This window comes from Phyllobates terribilis, unplaced genomic scaffold, assembly GCF_046119375.1.
Source record: "Phyllobates terribilis strain yellow unplaced genomic scaffold, ASM4611937v1 Scaffold_8__6_contigs__length_399053987, whole genome shotgun sequence".
NCBI lineage: Eukaryota > Metazoa > Chordata > Amphibia > Anura > Dendrobatidae > Phyllobates > Phyllobates terribilis.
In genome coordinates this window covers 342,076,007-342,088,996 of record NW_027362768.1, presented here as the reverse complement: position 1 = coordinate 342,088,996, position 12,990 = coordinate 342,076,007, and positions in this window count along the sequence as shown.

Genomic DNA, 12,990 nt, shown 5'->3' with positions numbered 1-12,990 from the left:
TTCCAGGGGTGTCAGTACTGGCTCTCAGCGCTGGCTTCAGTCTCCCCACCTTTGGCCTCACATATATTTTGAGAAAGTGAGAGAGCAGCAGCTCTAACTTCCTCCGGATATATATGATTTGTCCGAAGGCGGGGAGAGTGAAGCCAGCGGTAATTGGTCACAGGGATCCCTGGGAGAGCCAGTGCTGACATCGCTGGAATGGTGCCGACACCGAAGGTTAGGATAAGTGTTATTATTTTACAAGAGAGAAACATTGGGATTGAGCAGGGGTTGTCCGAGTAGTGGACAGCCCCTTTAATGTTTGTAAGAAGGTGGCAGACTCAACCCTCTATCAAGCTCACTCCATCATCTAAACTTGTAAACTTGTGCCTGTGTGGGTAGCAGATAAGTTTCCAATACAGGTGAATGGCAAAAAAAAGAATTCCAGCATCAGGATGTTGCAGAAAAATAAAATCCAGAATTGTATTGGTGTCAAAGTAGAAAATTCATAGTAGAAGCCTGTGCAACTTGGTTAACATGATTCAGATAAGGTCATTTAATTTGATCTGTCACTTCATTTCACAATACACAATATTAAATATCATACCTGATGAGGGTGGTGTACTTACTTTGAAAATCCAAGTTAGAATGCCTGTGTAATCCTTTTTGAAAGATAAAATTCAGTCTCCACCCACCTAACCTGATTGGTAGTTTTTCAGTGTTCCTCCTCTCTGTCCTTGCTGTTGACTCTCCACCCACCTCTGTTGATTGACAGCTCATCAGTGTCCCTCCTCCCTGCTGCTGTGATCTCACACTGCTTAGTACAAGCTGAAGTTATCAGTGAGGCAGGGTATGTGGAGACTGAATACACATAGACTCTCCATCAACCTCTGCTGATTGACAGTTCATCAGTGTCCCTCCTCCCTGCTGCTGTGATCTCACACTGCTTAGTAGAAGCTGCAGTTATCAGTGAGGCGGGGCATGTGGAGACTGAATACACATAGACTCTCCACCCATTTCTGCTGACTGACAGCTCTCCAGTGTCCCTCCTCCCTGCTGCTGTGATCTCACACTGCTTAGTACAAGCTGCAGTTGTCAGTCAGGTCAGGCGTGTGGAGACTGAATACACATAGACTCTCCATCCGTCTCTGCTGATTGACATCTCTCCAGTGTCCCTCCTCCCTGCTGTTGTGATCTCGCACTGCTTAGTACAAGCTGCAGTTATCAGTGAGGCAGGGCGTGTGGAGACTGAATACCCATAGACTCTCCATCCATCTCTGCTGATTGACATCTCTCCAGCGTCCCTCCTCCCTGCTGCTGTGATCTCACACTGCTTAGTACAAGCTGCAGTTATCAGGTCAAGCTTGTGGAGATTGAATACACATAGACTCTCCATCCATTTCTGCTGATTGACATCTCTCCAGTGTCCCTGCTTCCTGCTGCTGTGATCTCACACTACTTAGTACAAGCTGCAGTTATCAGTTAGGCAGGGCGTGTGGAGACTGAATACACATAGACTCTCCACCCATCTCTGCTGATTGACAGCTCCTCAGTGTCCCTCCTCCCTGCTGCTGTGATCTCACACTGCTTAGTACAAGCTGCAGTTGTCTGTCAGGTCAGGCGTGTGGAGACTGAATACACATAGACTCTTGCGCTCTAACACTCTTTAGCTGCTTATTTTAATATCAGGATTTTACAGCTAACATAGATTTTCATAGTAAGTACACCAGCATCATCAGATCTATTGACAGATCCACTTTAAGGCTATGTGCCCACGATGCAGAAATGCTCAGGATTTTTTCCTGAGCGTTTCTGCATCTCCCTGGCAGAAAAAAACGCATGCGAATTGTACATGCGAATTGTACATGCGGATTGTACATGCGGATTGTACATGCGGATTGTACATGTGGATTGTACATGCGTTTTCCTGCCAGGGACATGCGGATGTGAAGCGTTCTTCACATGCATTTCCGCATGCAGATTGACAAGCAATTTTAGTATCACTTGGAAAGTGCTTGACAACTAGGTCACACTATATAAATCCATGCAACAGGCATGGATTTATATAGCGTGACCGAAAGAATGGTTAAAAATAAAAAAATAAACCTATACTTACCTTCCGATGGCCCAGGGTGTGCTGCTGCGCTCGTTCCTGGCTGCCGGGATATCGCGATGCCCTGTACTGAAGGACCTACTGTCACATGACTGTGACGTCACCGCAGGTCCTACAGACCAACGCGATGTGCCGGCAAAGGAGAAGGAGCGCAGCGCGGGCCGCCAGAAGGTAAATATAATCTTTATTTTTTATTTTATTCTTTTTTTTACAGTTTCTATGGTACCTGGGTGTGGAGGAGAGCCTCCTGTCCTCCACACCCTCATACCATCCGCACATTAGAACGCGCCAATTACGCAAGTACAGATGCAGTGATGTGGATTCCATGCGTTCCAATGCAAATCAATGGCGGCGAAAACGCAGCACTTCCGCAAAATAATTGGTAGTGCTGTGTTTTTTTCCGCAATGATAATCCGCAGCGGAAATTTCCGCAGCATGTGCACAGCACATGCGGATTATCATTGGGGGACATTGCAGGCCTTCTACCATGCGTTTTTAATGCGTTTCCGCAGCGCATTAAAAACGCATCGTGGGCACACAGCCTAAGTCATAAAGCTTTTAATTCTGTTGCAATAAGTTGTATTTCATTTTTTGCAGCTGAAATTATTTTTCTACTATTTGCTCAATAAGGTTTCCGGAGTGCAGTAAAGAATATGGTAATCAGTGACTATTTTCCTGCTTTTTTTTTTTTCAGAGTTTGCCATAAGATTTAGATGATTTTTAGCTTCTGACGAGAACATTGAGCAGTTTCCTCACAAAGACAGCTTAAAGTCTGACATTTATCATCTGCTAAGGCTACATTTCCGAATGTGAGATCCGTGCATTGCATGCGGTCCCTGGTGATTCTGTGTCAGTTGTGTGCAATTTCCTATAGCCTAACAAATCTATCCATCCATCTCCTTCCCCGTGTAATGTCACTGATGGATTTACACTCATGGATCTACATTTAAAGAAAAAAAAGAAATAATAATGATGGATACAACATAATCTTCCAGTAAAACAACAACATTTTCCTCTTACCTCATCAGGAGGGGGTCACCTGAGACCACTAAACCCCATTTTTAAGAAGTCATTGAAAGGAGTCAATCATCGCACTCATATCAACTGACATTTAATGGGACAGATACTATTTTTGCAATTTTTTATTTTTTTTTTTCTTAATGAATGTCTAACTCCTTTTCAAAGTGACCAATTTTTATTTTAATTTTCGTGCTCCTGTGTTTTTTTGTTTTTCTTTTTTCCATTGATATAATGACTAGTTTTTTGTATAACACAATTCATTTTATTTTAGAAGGTACTGGAAAAGTGAAAATATTCCAAGTGCAAGGAAATTATGAAAAAGAATGCAAAAAAAAAGTTTTTATTTTTTTTAGGCCACGTTCACACGTTCAGTATTTGGTCACTATTTTACATCAGTATTTGTAAGCTGAAACCAGGAGTGGAATAATCAGAGAAAAAGTATAAAGCTACGTTCATACGTGTTTTTGCAGTGTTTTTTATTTTTTTCTGAATTGTTTATGCAAATAGTTAAATATAATCTATATTATCTATTTTTATTTGCAGTGCCTACAAGTAGTATTCAACCCCCTGCAGATTTAGCTGGTTTGATAAGATGCAAATAAGTTAGAGCCTTCAAACTGCAAACGAGAGTAGGTTTTATGAACAGAAGCATAAATCTTACAAACCAAAAAGTTATGTTGCTCAGTTGAATTTTATTAAATTTTAAACATAAAAGTGTGGGTCAATTATTATACAACCCCTATGTTTAATATTTTGTGGAATAACCCTTGTTTGCAATTACAGCTAATAATCGTCTTTTATAAGACCTGATCAGGCCGGCACAGGTCTGTGGAGTTATCTTGGCCCACTCCTCCATGCAGATCTTCTCCAAGTTATCTAGGTTCTTTGGGTGTCTCATGTGGACTTTATTCTTGAGCTCCTTCCACAAGTTTTCAATTGGGTTAAGGTCAGGAGACTGACTAGGCCACTCCAACACCTTGACTTTTTCCCTATTGAACCAGGCCTTGGTTTTCTTGGCTGTGTGCTTTGGGTCGTTGTCTTGTTGGAAGATGAAATTACGACCCATCTTAAGATCCTTGATGGAGGAGCGGAGGTTCTTGGCCAAAATCTCCAGGTAGGCCGTGCTATCCATCTTCCCATGGATGCGGACCAGATGGCCAGGCCCCTTGGCAGAGAAACAGCCCCACAGAATGATGCTGCCACCACCATGCTTGACTGTAGGGATGGTATTCTTGAGGTCGTATGCAGTGCCATCCAGTCTCCAAACGTCACGTGTGTGGTTGGCACCAAAGATCTCGATCTTGGTCTCATCAGACCATAGAACCTTGAACCAGTCTGTCTCAGTCCTCCAAGTGATCATGAGCAAACTGTAGACGAGCCTTGACATGACGCTTTGAAAGTAAAGGTACCTTACGGGCTCGTCTGGAACGGAGACCATTGCGGTGGAGTACGTTACTTATGGTATTGACTGAAACCAATGTCCCCACTGCCATGAGATCTTCCCGGAGCTCCTTCCTTGTTGTCCTTGGGATAGCCTTGACTCTTCAAGCAAGCCTGGCCTCGGCACGGGAGGACACTTTCAAAGGCTGTCCTGGCCGTGGAAGACTAACAGTAGTTCCATAAGCCTTCCACTTACGGATGATGCTCCCAACAGTGGAGACAGGTAGGCCCAACTCCTTGGAAAGGGTTTTGTACCCCTTGCCAGCCTTGTGACCCTCCACGATCTTGTCTCTGATGGCCTTGGAATGCTCCTTTGTCTTTCCCATGTTGACCATGTCTGAGTGCTGTTCACAAGTTTGGGGAGGGTCTTAAATAGTCAGAAAAGGCTGGCAAAAGAGATCTTTAATCCACACATGTGAAGCTCATTATTCTTGGTGCCTGAACTACTTCTTAATACTTTAGGGGGACCAAACAGAATTCTTGTGGTTTGAGGGGTTGAATAATAAATGACACTCTGAATTAACTTTTTACGTTTAAAAAAAAAAAAAAAAAAAAAAATTGCTGCAGTGCATTTCCCACTTCCAGGCTGATCTACAGTACAAATGTCACAATGCCAAGTTAATTCTGCATGTGTCAACCAGCTAAATCTGCAGGGGGTTGAATACTACTTGTAGGCACTGTATATTATATTTATATATGTTTGTTTGTATATATATATATATATATATATATATATATATATATATATATACACTGTATATATTATTTCTGTATATATTATAATATTTTTATATTTGTTTGCATTTGAATGGAAAAAAATAGGGAAATTTGTAAAATATATGCAATATACAGTACAGACCAAAAGTTTGGACACACCTTCTCATTTAAAGATGTTTCTGTATTTTCATGACTATGAAAATTGTACATTCACACTGAAGGCATTAAAACTATGAATTAACACATGTGGAATTATATACTTAACAAAAAAGTGTGAAACAACTGAAAATATGTCTTATATTCTAGGTTCTTCAAAGTAGCCACCTTTTGCTTTGATGACTGTGTGGCACCCCAGGGGTCTGGTTTTCCACAGTAACAGCAATGTTATGTCTGAGAGCAGGTGGGAGGTCTCTTGGTCAGGGATCCTATGCATGCCACACCTCCTGCCCAGTCCTGGGAGGGGAAGAACTTCCCCTATATAAACCTAGGGCTGAGGCAGGGTGAGTAAGTAGAGAAGAAGCAGAGAAAAGAAGCAAATATAGGAAGAAACAACAGGAGCTCTGTGGGAGCAGTGTTACAAGGAGTCAGGGGCTGGCAGCTGCAGAGCTCGCCCTGACTGAGAAGTTATCACCGGACCCGGAGTCCGAGGCTGTGGGGACTAACTCCTATCCAGCAGCAGAAACCGACCGGCAGGGGATTGCAGGTCCTCTGGCCCAGAAACCCGAAGGCCCCGAGTCACCGGCCATACGGGTGAGCACCACACGGTACACTCAGGGACGTGGGCTACTTATACCCGCCTCTAGCAAGGTAGCCAGAAGAGTATCGTTAGTTTGGGAGGCCTACAACTCCGCCTGGCCAGGGGAGATCCCATCTGCTCAAGGACTGACCAGGCCCCAATCGCTAGCCAGTACTCCGGGAGGGTCTATCTTTGTCACCAGTAAAGACCCTGAACTACACAGTACCGTCTCCGAGTGGTTCCTGCTACCCCCATCATCCACGTTGGCTGCCCTGAGGCCATACCCCTCCCGTTGGGGGTTATACTATCACGCTGCACAATCCTACCACCGGCCTCAGCGGTCTGCCCTGCAGCAGCAGCTCCCTGGCTGCACTCAACGGGTGGCGTAGTCGTCCAACATCTACCGCTAAAACAGCGCCACTTAGTCTGACTCCCTGGGCACGGACCGGATCACCGCCACGAGACTACAACCCTCAACAGATCCGGCTCCGGGTAAGCTCCCGCGTGCGCAACGCAGCGCGACACAGGCCCAGGGGCGCGTCAACTTTTGGCGTAGTCGGCAGGATCTCATGCCCGCAACCACCGGGTACTGCGTGCCTGAAAAAGACTGTGAAAACTTACCCGTGGTGAAGATTCCCGCCATCCGGCGCCATCTTCCGCTTTCTTCCTGCCATCGGTGGAGTTTTCCCGCCATCCGGCGCCATCTTCGGCCTTCTTCCCGCCATCCGTGGAGTTTTCCCGCCATTGGACGCCATCTTGAGGACGCCGCGCGGGAAGAAGAGGGGCGTGGACTCCAAAAACGCGCGAGAACTGAAGCCCCGCCTCACGTCCGGACGTTGCGTAAGGTCCTGGAAGGAGCCCAGCAGACGCCGACGTCACAGGAGCGCGACGGAAGGTCCTCAACCCTGACGATCCACTGCGGAGCCGCGGCCTACGGAAGAGGATCATCGCAAGGTAGGCCACGGTCCACTAGGGGGGAGAAGGATGTCGGATACGGAGGAGAGCTTCACCGCTCCAACCCCCGCCAGCGCCACCGCTGTTGCGGTCATGCCTTTCACCATGCCCTATATCCCGGGGGCAGCCTGGCTACCCCAGTACTCAGGGGAGTCACATACCCTGCAGGACTTTAGAGAAAAACTGGATAGCCTCTTCCAGGTGTACCCCCTCACAGAAGAGCAAAAAGTAAGCATCCTGGTGGCCCAATTAACCGGGGCAGCCAAAAGGGAGGTAAAGTCCTGGCCACCTGGGGGGAGGACTGTCGCAGGGATACTAACCCGGCTGAGGGACACCTTTGATACCTGCACCTCAGCCGAGATCAAGCTTAGATTCTACGGGTGCAAACAGCGGGCACATGAGAGTATAAGGGACTATGCCCTGAACCTACAAGAGGCCCTGAGAGCCATTAAGCAGACCGACCCTGACGGCGTGGGAGACGAGGACAGGCTGTTAACTGAACAATTTATAGAGGGTTTATATTGCAATGCCCACCGAACCCAGTTGCGGGCAATGGCCTTACAGGACCCTCATCTGGGATTTGCACAGTTCAAGGACAGAGCCATCCGGGTGCTCCGAGAACCGGCACCAGGTGGCGTTGTGACCCACAGACGCCCCACTACCACCTACCACCAGGAGGCGGCGCCCTTGTCGGCAGGGCCTGTGGGAGCTGATGCGCAGGCTTTGAACAATGACTCGGCTCCAGACCTGCACCATCAGGTCCAAGAGCTAGCTAAAAGCGTTGCTGCGCTAACCCGAACTGTGCAGTCTTTACAGGTTTCCACTCCAGGGAAGATCCAGCTGGCATCCGGACCGGAGGACATCCCGTGGCGTCGACCAAGGAGGACCCCACCGGCCAGAGGAAGACCCAGCGACCGATACAACGAGGACGGACGACCCATCTGCCGCCGCTGTAATCAACCCGGACATATGGCAAGGTACTGTCCTTTAAACTGGCACAACCAAGGGTAGAGGGCCAACCCCTAGGAAAAAGATCATCAGGCCCATCGAACTGGCGCGACAAATATGTGGGAGGACGTCCAGTCTTGCCTGTGGTACTGGATGGCATTCCTATGAGTGCCCTACTGGACACCGGGTCACAGGTCACCACCATCCCGTACGTGCTCTTCAAGCAGTACTGGAATGACTCGGATATTACCCGCTACCCTGACGACGACTTGAGTATCATCGCCAGCAATGGTCAGCCCGTGCCGCAGATCGGATTTAAAGAGGTGACCATTAAAATTGGTAGAGTTGAACTGGCAGCACAGGGACTGATCATTGTAGACATTGACAAACACGAGAGTCACCCAAAGATAACTCTAGGAACTAATGTAATTGAAAATTGTCTTGCAGAGGTGATTTTCCTTTTACAGCAGGTTGCCAAGAACGCCAGCTCCGGCGAGCAGCGAGTGCTCCAAAAAGAGATCCGGGCACTGATGCGACGGCAACAGGTGGAACTCTCCGGCGGTGAGATTGGTAGCGTCAGAATGTGTGACCCTTTCCCTATTGCCATGCCTCCAAAAAGTGAAATGATGATTTGGTGCCGGGCAGCTATTGGTCTGAGAGGTAGAGATTACCAGGCAATGGTAGAACCAGTTTACTCAGACAGTAGGCCCACCATCTTGACAGCACGGGGGGTGGTTAATGTACGCCATGGGAGGGTGCCCGTTCACATAATCAATATCGGGAAGAGGGAAGTGTACCTGCCCCGGTATGCCACGCTAGCCAAATTATATACCATTAACCAAAATGCTATACAATCTGTGGAACCCTTGCCTCCATCTCACCCGGAGGAAGGTAACGGCTCTAAGAAAACAATGGAGGACTGGTGTCAGCAACTACATTTGGGTACTGACTCCACTCCCTCACATCAGAAACAAGGAGTCTATCGGGTGGTTCAAGAGTACGAGAGAGTGTTTAGTAAATACCCGTTAGACTTCGGGCGAGTCAAGGGGGTAGAACACCACATCCCCACGGGAGACCATCCTCCCATAAAAGAGAGGTATCGACCCGTACCCCCTGCACACTACCAACACGCCAAGGGGATGCTTAGAGACATGAAGGAGGCTGGGGTGATCAGGGATAGCTGTAGCCCCTGGGCAGCTCCACTAGTCTTAGTCAAAAAGAAAGACAACACCATGAGGATGTGTGTAGATTACCGGAAAATCAACCGTATCACACACAAGGATGCGTACCCCTTACCAAGGATAGAGGAGTCTTTGGCTGCTTTAAGATCTGCTAACTTCTTCTCTACCTTGGATCTCACTAGTGGGTACTGGCAGGTTCCTGTAGCAGAGGCGGACCGGGAGAAGACCGCATTCACCACCCCGATGGGACTTAGCGAGTTTACCTGCATGCCGTTCGGACTCTGCAACGCACCAGGAACCTTCCAACGATTAATGGAGTGCTGTCTGGGCCATAGAAACTTCGAGACGGTCCTGTTGTACCTGGACGATGTCATCATATATTCTAAGACTTATGAGGACCACCTGAAACACCTGGCGGAAGTGTTCGAAGCTCTGGCAAGCTACGGCCTAAAGGTGAAACCCTCCAAGTGTCACCTCCTGAAACCAAAGGTGCAGTACCTGGGACACGTGGTGAGCGCTGACGGAGTGGCTCCCGACCCTGATAAGATCACCGCAATTAAGGAATGGCCAAGTCCCTCCAGTGTAAAGGAAGTGCGGCAGTTCCTCGGGTTGGTAGGCTACTACCGCAGGTTCATCCCCGGTTTCACCAAAAAGGCAGCTCCTATGCAGGACCTCCTGATAGGCCAGTCCCGGAAGGCCAAGAACCAGAAGCCGCCCTTCAGATGGGAGAAGTTGGAAGAGGAGTCCTTCCGCCAGCTGAAGATGGCCCTCACGGGGGATGAAATCCTGGCGTACCCGGATTACAGCCAGCCCTTTATCCTCTACACCGACGCAAGTAACATCGGACTAGGAGCCGTGCTGTCCCAGATCCAGCAGGGGAAAGAACGAGTAATCGCTTACGCCAGCCGAAAACTGCGACCCACCGAGAGAAACCCTGAGAACTACAGCTCATTTAAGCTAGAGTTCCTGGCAGTGGTGTGGGCAGTCACCGAACGCTTTAAGCACTACCTCGCTTCTTCCCGGTTCGTCGTGTACACGGATAACAACCCGTTGACACACCTGGACACGGCAAGACTCGGTGCCCTAGAGCAGAGATGGATGGCCCGCCTGTCCAACTACGAGTTCACCATCAAATACCGGGCAGGACGCTCCAATATCAACGCGGACGCCCTGTCCAGGATGCCAAACCTTCCGGACGTAGGAGAAGATCCAGAGGGACTGGAAGAAGTCGAACTCCCCGCGTTCCACCGGCATGGGACTATCCAGTATTACCACCGGGTAAGGAGTAAGCAAGCCGCTACGTTTAACCCCTTGCCTCACTACAACTGGGAGGAAACGCAAGACAGTGACCCTGCCGTCCGACTGGTGAAGGAGATGCTGACTCGGCCAGAGGCTCGCCTTGACCCAGACGCTCCGGAGGAAGCCAAGCAACTGTGGGCTGAGAAGAGTCGACTGTTCCTTTACAAGGGGAAGTTGTGCCGCAGAATGGTTAACTCCCGGACGCATGAACTAATCTGGCAAGTAGTGGTGCCACGAAGAGACGCAGCCATGGTGATGGAGGCATACCACGACGGGGCTGAACACTTCGGATGGAAGAAGCTGGAGTTCCTGCTGCGCGAGCGGTTCCACTGGGTAGGCATGAGGGGAACCATCGAGAGGTGGTGCAGAGACTGTGGCCCGTGCAACCTAAGAAGGAAGGACCGTGCCAGCCAGAAGACTCCCCTGCAGCCCATCGTCACCCGGCAGCCGTTGGAACTGGTAGCCTTGGATCATGTAAAACTGACCCCAAGCAGAAGTGGCTACGTCTACGCACTAACCATCGTGGATCACTACTCCCGGTTCTTGGTTGTCGTCCCCGTCAAGGACTTAACAGCTCGAACAGCAGCTAGAGCCTTCCAGCAGCATTTCTGCCGTCCACACGGGTACCCGGACCAAGTGTTGACAGACCAGGGACCTGCCTTTGAAGCGGAGGTCTTCCAAGAATTCTGCACTCTGTATGGCTGCCGGAAGATAAGGACGACACCCTATCATCCGCAAACTAATGGACTTTGTGAGAAAATGAACCAGGTGGTAATGGATCTTCTGAAAACGTTGCCCCTGGAAGAACGCAGTCTGTGGCCTGAGAAGCTGCCCGATCTGGTGGACCTATACAACCACATCCCGGTAGGTTCCACCAACTGTACCCCGGCTTACCTAATGAGGGCGAGACCTGGTAAGTTACCTGTTGACCTGGAAATGGGAGTCCTGACACCCGAGGACACTTCACCAGAAGCAGACTGGGACACAGAGAGGCAGCAGCAGTACCGGAGAGTACAGGAGAGCGTGGAGCGAAGTCTCTGTCAGGCTAGGGAAAGACAAGAGAAAACTTACAACCAGTATGCTCCCGCTGTTCCCCTGGTACCCGGAGAGCAGGTCTTGAAGAGAAAAAGACGGCTCCACAAGTTGGACGACCAGTGGGAGAAGGACCCGTACACCGTACTGCCCTCAAGCCACGACAACCCGAAGGTCTGTACCATCAGTAAAGACGGAGGGGAGACCACAGCCATTGTATCCCGGGATCACCTGAAGAAGTGTCCTGAACAGCTACGGAACCCTGAAGAGGAACAAGAAGACCATCGACCCGTAGAGGAAAGGGAAGATATGGTTAGTACTGTGCTCGGAGACTTCCCTCAGTCTTGGACTCAAGTCAATGGTGCAGTTGTGGTACCCGTACTCACCTTCCTCCAACCAGCATCCCAAGCACCTACGGAGCAACAGGTAGAGCTGGAAGAACAGCCGGTCCAGGAGGCAGAAGACCCCACACCAGCAGACCAGGAGGATCAACCCTCTGCTTGCAGTGAGCCTGCCATATCCCTAGTGAGCCAAAGGGCCCGTAGACCACTGCCCAGTTTACCCTTAATAGCTCCTACACCCTGTAGTTCAGGGCCAGACAGTCAGCTCCGTAGGTCCACTAGGGCCACTAGGGGCCAGTTACCTGCACGTTGGAGGATTTGAAGTGTATAAATTGTTTTATTTGTGGTTACCTGTTTATTGTTGCTTGTGTATAATTATGTGTTTCTAGTTATTTTTAGGAGTCCTTGGTGGATTTACCGGGAATCCTTTGTACATAGTTGGAGCGTAACCCAGGACGGACTAAAGACTGTTAAGGACTCGGGGCAGGACAGACCCCTACCTGGTTACGTCTCCCTGTTTTGGTGAAATGGACACCTTGCTTTCTTCAAAGACTGCACCCGGTTACGGACATGCCGTGACCACCTTTATGTGTTTCTTTATTGTTATTGTTATATCTTGTTATGTTTTTCTAAAATATGTTTAGTCCCGGAGTACTAAATTTCACTAGGGGGGAATGTGGCACCCCAGGGGTCTGGTTTTCCACAGTAACAGCAATGTTATGTCTGAGAGCAGGTGGGAGGTCTCTTGGTCAGGGATCCTATGCATGCCACACCTCCTGCCCAGTCCTGGGAGGGGAAGAACTTCCCCTATATAAACCTAGGGCTGAGGCAGGGTGAGTAAGTAGAGAAGAAGCAGAGAAAAGAAGCAAATATAGGAAGAAACAACAGGAGCTCTGTGGGAGCAGTGTTACAAGGAGTCAGGGGCTGGCAGCTGCAGAGCTCGCCCTGACTGAGAAGTTATCACCGGACCCGGAGTCCGAGGCTGTGGGGACTAACTCCTATCCAGCAGCAGAAACCGACCGGCAGGGGATTGCAGGTCCTCTGGCCCAGAAACCCGAAGGCCCCGAGTCACCGGCCATACGGGTGAGCACCACACGGTACACTCCGGGACGTGGGCTACTTATACCCGCCTCTAGCAAGGTAGCCAGAAGAGTATCGTTAGTTTGGGAGGCCTACAACTCCGCCTGGCCAGGGGAGATCCCATCTGCTCAAGGACTGACCAGGCCCCAA